The sequence below is a fragment of the Rattus norvegicus genome, chromosome 1 (assembly GCF_036323735.1).
Source record: "Rattus norvegicus strain BN/NHsdMcwi chromosome 1, GRCr8, whole genome shotgun sequence".
NCBI lineage: Eukaryota > Metazoa > Chordata > Mammalia > Rodentia > Muridae > Rattus > Rattus norvegicus.
The window spans coordinates 174,789,881-174,798,152 of NC_086019.1; the positions used below are offsets into that span (position 1 = coordinate 174,789,881).

General features: G+C 46.7%; 1 long non-coding RNA gene across 1 annotated transcript; it reads left to right on the forward strand.

Moving 5' to 3' along the window:
- Nucleotides 1–300: 300 nt before the first annotated feature.
- On the forward strand, nucleotides 301–6,858 carry LOC134485162 (uncharacterized). The gene is made up of 2 exons (XR_010063128.1): nucleotides 301–501; nucleotides 6,580–6,858. It is a non-coding gene; the product is annotated as an uncharacterized LOC134485162 (long non-coding RNA).
- The last annotated feature ends 1,414 nt before the right edge of the window (nucleotides 6,859–8,272 follow it).

Here is an 8,272-nt window from a genome sequence, read left to right on the forward strand (position 1 = left end):
TTCTTCCTAGTCCCACCCTTACACATCCTTACAAATCCCTCTATTCCCCCTCCCCTTTTCCTCAAAGAAGACCCCCACCTTGGATACCACCTCACCCTGGGGTGTCTTGTCCCAGTAGGATTAGGCACATCCTCTTCCACTGAGGCTCAATGAGGCAGTCACAGGAAGGGGAAGGGGATCCAATGGCAGGGAACAGAGACTGAGGGGGCCCCTGCTCCAGTTGTTAACGAACCCACAGGAAGACCAAGCTGCATATCTGCTACAAATATGTGGGGCTTATAGGAAACTGTGGTTTATTTATAAAATGCCACGATACAAATTAAAATGAGAGAATTAGATATCTATGTAGCTATAGCTAGAGTTTTCAACTCAGAGTAGGAAAAAAGCACAATAAATATGAATGATGGGATGATATTTACATAAATATTGTACAAGCCTGTAACATTTGTTCTTTTTTTTCCCCAGACCTGAGGACCGAACCCAGGGCCTTGTGCTTGCCAGGTAAGCTCTCTATTACTGAGCTAAATCCCCAACCCTGTACCTACATTAGTAACAATGTAACAAAAGTGTGGCTATAAAAAAGATATTACAATTGAGGGTGATTATCAAGGAGAGGGAGAGTTAGTGCTATCCTAACTGTATTTGCATCTCTCTCTCTCTCTCTCTCTCTCTCTCTCTCTCTCTCTCCCTTTCCCCTTCCTTCCTTCCTTCCTTCCTTCCTTCCTTCCTTCCTCCCTTCGGTTGACAAATAAGATATAATTCTAGCATCCATTCAATCTCAGCCCTGGGCACATAGGAGAGGTACTTACACTAATGCTACTTTACATCTGAAATATCCCATAATTTAAAAAAAATTAAAGCCAGTACTGTGGCTGACACACCTGTTTGATGAGGAGGTATGGAGGCTTGATTAAGGAATGTCCCCCAGAGGCCCGCATTTGAACACTTGGTCCCCACTTGGTGGCGCTGTTCGAGTGTCTTAGGTGGTTCAGCCTTGCTGGAGGAAGTGTGCCAATGGGGCTGGGACTCTCTTCTACTTCCTTCTCAGCTTCCTGCTTGCACTGAAGGGGTAAGCTCTCATCTTCCTGCTGCTCCTGCCACGCCTGTGAACCCTGAGGGATTCTCGTCCTTTGGAACTGTGAGCCCAAACAAATGTTTCCCTCTATAAATTGTCTTGGCCATGGTGTTTTATCCCAGCAACAGAAACGTAGCCAACACAGGAGAGATCAGGGAAGGCACTTTGGTGACGGCACAGATCTCTTGGCTCCTGAAAGGTTTGTAGGAGCTCTCCAGGCTGCCTTAGAAAAGGGCATTTCTGGCCTAGGAATAGAGTGTGCTAAAGCTGGGAGACATATCTGGGAGTTGCATTTTGTTTGATGAGAGGAGAAAGAGCAGAGGAGTGGCTCCACAGAGGCTTTCTCAGAATATTCTGATGCAGGGGACCTTTGGTGGCACCCCACGGCACGACACAGGAAAACCAAAGCTTTGGGGTCATGTGTGGTACTGGATGTAAATGTCAATCCTATCCTTTGAGTTTTCTCTGTCTAATAGAAGCCATTGAGTCTCTCTCAGCTGCAATCCTCCTGTCTTTGAAATGGCTGTAAAAGAATCTTCCTCGTGGAAACAGGGATGAAAGAAAGGGTCCATGAGAAAGTGTCTGGCTGTACTTAGCATACACTTGAGAATGGTGTTTCTTTTCTTTGATTTCTTGAGGCAAGGTCTCTCAGACTCACAGAGATCTGCCTGCCTCTGCCTCCTGAGTGCTGGGATTAAAGTGTGCACCACCGTGCCTGGCTACTGCTTTTCTAATAGAGCCGCTGTGAGGACTCTGTATGTGCAGACATACAGAGGTACAGGTTGCTATATAATACATCCCTTCCTGGGGCTGGAGAGATGGCTCAGCAGTTCAGAGCACAGGCTGTCCCTCCAGAGGACCCACGTTTGGTTCACACCATCACACCGGGCAGTTCACACGTCTGTAACTTTAGCTCCAAGGGATCTATCTGATGCCCTCCTTTTGCCTTCTCAGTCACCCGGACATATGGTATACACTTTCTCCCCACTACGCACATACACTTAAGTAAAATTAAAAATCTACTAAGAAGAGCTCCCTCCTAACCATGGGCCAGCATGTCCCCTAAGCAGTAAAATGACTGTAATGGCAGTAAAAGAGCATAAACACAAACCGAGACCAAACAGCTCTACCACCAACAGCCAGTGCTTTAGGAGAAGCACAGCCCATCCATTTTGTTAGCTGCAGAATTGGAGGCATTAAGACTTCTCTCCAAGGCTTGGTAGGAGGGTCAAATGAGGGTAGTAAATCTAAAGTGCTTGGCATCATTCCTTGGTCTCCAACCTATTTTCTTTAGGTAGCATAGCTGTTTGGCACGAGGCCTTGCATGAATGTTCGAGGTTATTATTTTACCAGGTGAAACTTGTGGGTCTGGAGGTTAATGGCTATTTCAGGTTTAGGCTCACCCCCACTCCCTTCTCTGCCGACTCTCTGTTGTTGAGAACGGATTTCCAAAGAATGCCTTTATTCCCTGTATTGTCTAGGGAGTGATAGTCTTTTCCTGCTCATGCAACAACTGGGCAAGACCTGGAGCACTCTCCAGGGCCAAACATAATGCTACTGTGTTGTCTGTTATAGCAATTTTTTGTTACACATCTTTAGTGTGTGTGTGTATGTGTGTGTGTGTGTGTGTGCATGCACGTGCACACACATGCTATGGTACATATGTAGAGGTCAGAGGACAGCTTGTGGAGGAGTTGGAGTTATTTGGTTCTCTCCTTCCATTTGAGGATCTAACTCTGCTCATTAGGTGACAACTACGTTTACATTCTGGGCCACTTTTCTTTTGGCAGAGTCTCCCTGTGCAGCTCTCTGTGTCCTGGAGCTCACTATGCAGGCTAGACTGGCCTCGAACTCACAGAGAGCCGCCTGCCTCTGCCTCCCAAGTTCTGGGACTAAAGGCATCTGCCACCATGGCTGGATCCTGAGCTATCATGTCGGTCCTTTCATAACTTGATGTCCTGGGGGGAAAGTATCTTTTTGTAGTGGTGAGAAATGTGATTGAACATGACATATGGATGGTGTGTTGTGAAAATTATGTTAGCTGTTAATATGTAAACTAGCTAAAACAGTTTGAGATGTGAGAAATTCTGAAGAAACCGTAAATTAAGAAACCTAGGGGCGCCATCTTGTGGAGAGTTCTCCTGTAAGGCATCATATTGGAGAATGTTCTTTCCTTCTCAAGAACCTTTGAAAAATCAGGGAGTATCTATCATGCATCCATCCATCTAACCACCCATCCATCTATGTATCCATACATGTATCCAATCCATCCATCTATCCACCCACTCAACCATCCACCCATCCATCTGTGCACACATCATCTAACCATCCCACCTACTCACCTGTCATTCACCCACTCATCCATCTGTCACCTCCCCATTCTCTCCCCCACCTGTCAGTTCATCCATCCACACAATAATTCATCTACCCATTCATTCTTTTACTGAACACTTAGTGTATACTTTCTATGCTTTAGTCGGGACTCTGTGGAAAGAGCCCACAGAGGGCAGTCGTGGGTGTTGGGGAATCCTACTGGAAGATTTTCTGTTTGTTTTTTGCTGAGATTGAGCAGACAGGTAGAGATGGCTTCCTGATGTAAGCAGCACCTAAGCTGAGATCTGGAGGAAAGAAAGAACGTGGTATTGCAGCAGGGACGTCTGTGTTTATGCCTCCTCTTACGCCATTGGGTGAGAGAAGAGGACTCTAGACTCCCAACGGGGCTATTTTCCTGTGTACCACATTCATGGCTGTTCCTCTAGATCCCACCTTGAGGACTGGAGGGTATCTTGCAGGCAGAGGTCAGAGCAGTGAAAGGACACTGAAAATTAAATAATAATAAAAAGACTAGGGAGAGCTATGAAGTGAAGCCTGCCGTGTGGGTAGATTCCCTTTCATGAGACTCATGCTACCTATTTATATGACAGAGTATTAATAGTTGCCATTATGGTGAGTTTTTCATTTAGTGGAATTTGTGACAGTCACATCGGCGGAGCTGTGTTAGTGTGGGCCGATGGCCAAGGTCTGGAAATAGCCTCTTTATGTGTGGATACATAATGGTATTCTGGATTGGCGATTTCCCTCCATTACCTGTTCCAGACTGTTGCTTGACAAATGTGTTACAGTAAAAGTGTCCAGCAGCAAACCAGTTAAATGGGCCAGCATTTGACCCACAACCACAGGACGGATGGCCCTTTACCAGTTACTTTATCCTCTGTTCCCTCCGCCATCATCTGGAATTACCGCTGAGCAGAGCTAATGGCTGACCTAGCAAAGTTCACAGTGGCTTCAGCAGGCTAGAGCCGGGTATAAGTGCCTTTAGCTCAGCACTGTTGTGACCATGGCGCAGCCTCTCTTGCCTTCCCTCGCAGGCCTGTTACCCCTGGCATCAGCCTGGTACTGTGTTCGCAGTATGATTGAACAGTAGCTTATGTCTTCATAGCAATGAGAAGAATGATAGGCCAGAGGGCTGTGAGCTTACCCAAACTGGGGAGAAAGTATCTTCTTGTGGACTTAAAAAACACTCAATGCATTTAATATGGAAATCTTGTGCTTTTTTTGAAAATCTTAACTATTTTTGACAGTATCATATATGTATAGAGTGAATTTTAGTGATTCTCACCCTACTCCTCCCTCTTACCCACTCCCCTATCCTAATGGAGTCCTTCTTCCCAAGTGTCTCTCCTACTTTCATGCCTTTTTTGTTTGTGACCCACCGAGTTTAATTAGGGTTTGCCTGCATGAGCCTGGCTGGCTGATTAATTACTAGAGTGAGGGGCCACTTTTCAGAGGTTACACCACCAAAGAACATGGCACTCCCAACTTCTCCAGCAACTGTCAACTACCAGGAGTCCCTCAGAATGGGTGGTCCTTACGGGCCCTCCCCTATCCAGGATAAAATGCTGATGGTCAGTCTTGTACAAGCCTTTGCACATTCAGTGTGGATCACCATAGCTGTAGTGAGAGCTTCTGCAAGCCTTTGTAGGTCCAGTGGGGCTAACTGTAGCTTTAGTGAGTTTATGAATGCAGTGGCCATGCTATATCCTTTGTGGTCACCCATCTCCACATCCTCTGGCGCTCACATTCTTTTTGCCCTGGCCTCCGTGGTATTTCTTGAGGGTTGGGGGCAGGGATTAGCTGTCCCATTGCAGGCTGAGCACTCCACCGTCCTTACTCTCTGCACATTGTCAGTTATGGGTTTCTGCAGCCACTGTCGCTGAGGTGAGAAGTTTCTTTGGTGGAGGACAGGCACGGTACTAATCTTAAATGGTGACCAGGTATTGGGTGTGTCTGTGTCCTAGAGCTTGCCCACCTCTTTCAATCATGTTGCTTTTTATGTCTCATGGGCTTCATATTAAGCAGGAGCAACCCTGAGTTACAGTGTTCCCAGCTCTTAGCACTGCCCACAGGCATACTGGCCACATTCAAAAGGATGGGACTCATGGCAGCGAGTGACATGGGAACCATTTCCTCTAATGAGATTCTTGCTTCCTTAGCTTTTGGTGAGCGCAAGTCAGAAATGGCCTTGGTGTTTTCATTTTCTGTAGTCAATTTTGTCAAAAATTTGTTTTCTCTGTGGCCATAGCTGATCAATGAGTTCTGTAGTCTGGGTGCTACCTCTTGGCATTCCCCTCTTCCCAGCTGGAACAAGTGGATTTTACCACAGGCTCTGTCCTCTCCAGCATCTGGAACCAGCTCTGCCTGCAGGGGTGGAGTAGAGGCGATGTGTGTTGGTCCACGTTGCTCAGCTGCTGGGCATGGCCTCTTGGGGAGGCGGAACACAGAAGGCCAGGGAGTTTGGTTGAGATGTGGGAAAGCTGGAGCTTGGTCAGGGGCCCCCTGGCCTGTGACAAGGCTAGGCCATGGGGTTCTCAGACTCTTGGACATCCAAAGGCTACTGGGAGTAGGTGAAGGGCAGAGAATGGTGTCAGGGCATGTAGGCTGCGGACAGTGTCTATCCAGGGGCTGGCGGAAAGGGGAGCTACGGCTCGAACCAGAGGTGATTGTCCTTAGCTTGGGGGAGGCACACTTGGTGGCAGTTGTGGCTGCAAGCACAGAGAGGCCTTCTGTGGGAGAATTAAACGGTGGCTCTGTAGTCGAATGCCTTCCCCATGGCTCCTCAGCAGATCTTGATGAAACAGACAGTCCATGGTTATAAACATTTATTGGTTGTTCATGGTGGAAAATGGATGCATAATGTGCCATACCCACTTCTCAGAGTGGGCCTGAGACTAAATACCTTTTGCAGGGAAGTATGTCTGGGAAGGGAAGCTTATTGACTAAGTCCTCCAGGCCTCCAGGTACCTCATTAGCAAGGAGAACTCTGTTCTGGGCCTATGTGACCACAGGCCATGTTTCCTTATGTGAAGCTCATGGCACATGCTCCATGCCAGGAGTCTGTCAGGGAGCTGGGAGTCACCTAAGCCTCAGGTGTGTGCCCACCACTTCTCTGGGTCTCAACCTGCTCTACCTTACCAAACTGCCATACATGGTTTTATGTCCCATAGGGATGGAGAAACCCTGAGATGAGCCATTCTCGTGGCTGGATCTAACTCCCTGGATGTGGTGATGAGTCTCTGCGTTGCCTCGTCCAGACAAACGCCCAACTTCAAGGACTTGCCATGGGAGAATTCTAGAATTCTGCTCTATTTCTGGATAGAGCATGTTTCCATCAGGAACAGATGAACTGTTTCCACACTTAAACTGTTGGCTCTTTAAACACTTATCAGGGAAAATGGATGATGGACAAAAGAGGCCATGGAATAAAAAAGGAGCTGAGGATGGAACTCAGTGTTTAGAGTGCTTGCTGAGCGCGGAGGAATCCCCTGCGTGAGTCAGGTCTGACACTACATCCTTGTAAGCCCCAGTGCTCATTAGATGGAGGCAGGAGGATGAGAGGTACAAAATCATCCTTGGCTAGGCAGCAACTTTGGGGCTGGACTTGTCTCCATAGTGATTAAAAAAGAAAGCAGTTCACACTAGAAAGCATGCTAGCCACACCCACTGACCAGTAGAGGACAAACGCCACTGTTACAGAAACTGATGATGTCATGTCCAAGCTTAAATGATGGAACGGATAGAGCGCAGCAAAGAAAAAATGCTGACAAATTTGTTTGTTATTTTAATTAACTTAGATACATGCAGATATTAAACCAACCGTGATCTCCTTAAAACCAAAACAAATGTGCACATGGAACTATAAACACCACCGCAGACACTACATGGAGATAAACCTTATAAACGTGTACAATTTCTAAAAGTCCACAGAGTCAATAGAACTCAGGTTAACCTTTGTTTAACATAGCGGTGATGTTTGCTAAAGCCAAGTCTTTGAGTGCCACGGAGTCGGCGGCTGAGGCAGAGACAAGTGACTTGGCTGTGACTTTGCTGAACATAGAGAGTGCCACACAGTGACTCAGACATTGGTTATTTCCCTCTGCTCGGAGCTGCCACAAGGCACTGTGAGGTTGCTTTGCCCTTCCCTTGGTGGTGAACACACTGTTGGTAAGGTTCATCTCACTCATTCTGCATTAGTACTTAGCTGAGGCCATTACAACACAGTTCTATTTGGCTGAGGAGCCATCAGCTCAGAGGACTAGCGCTAATGGCAGGTGGACAGTGATTTTTCTCCCCCTTCATCAGTTCACATCCCACACGTGGAGTAGAAATTCTGTGTCCAAGTCAGGCATGCTCTTGGTCCAGAAGATAATTATATTGATTAGATTTAGAATTTCATTAAAATAAAAACACAAATAAAAAAAGAACACTGTCAAAAGCTTACAAGGTGGTGCCAGGGAGATGGCTCATTGGATGAAAGCTCTTGGCACAGAAGCAGGAGGAAGTGAGTTTGGGTATTTGGAACCTGTATAAAAAGCCAGGCATGATTTTACAAGTGCTATAATCCCAGAGCGTCTGTAGGGAAATGGGAACCAGGGAACAGGAGAATCCCTAGGTTAGCAGGCTGAAGCACACAGCATAAAAAAACAAGAAAGAGATCTTGCCTCACTAATAAGGTAGTCACTGGTGTCTGACACCTGAGGTTGTCCTCTGATTGCCACACACACTGTGGCACATGCATGTCTGCATTCACACGCACAAAGTGCAGGTATATGCACACATACACACACTGTATACAAACACATGTACTGATACAAGGATAAATAAAAAAAATGTTTACGAATTAAGAGAGGAGGTCTCCAG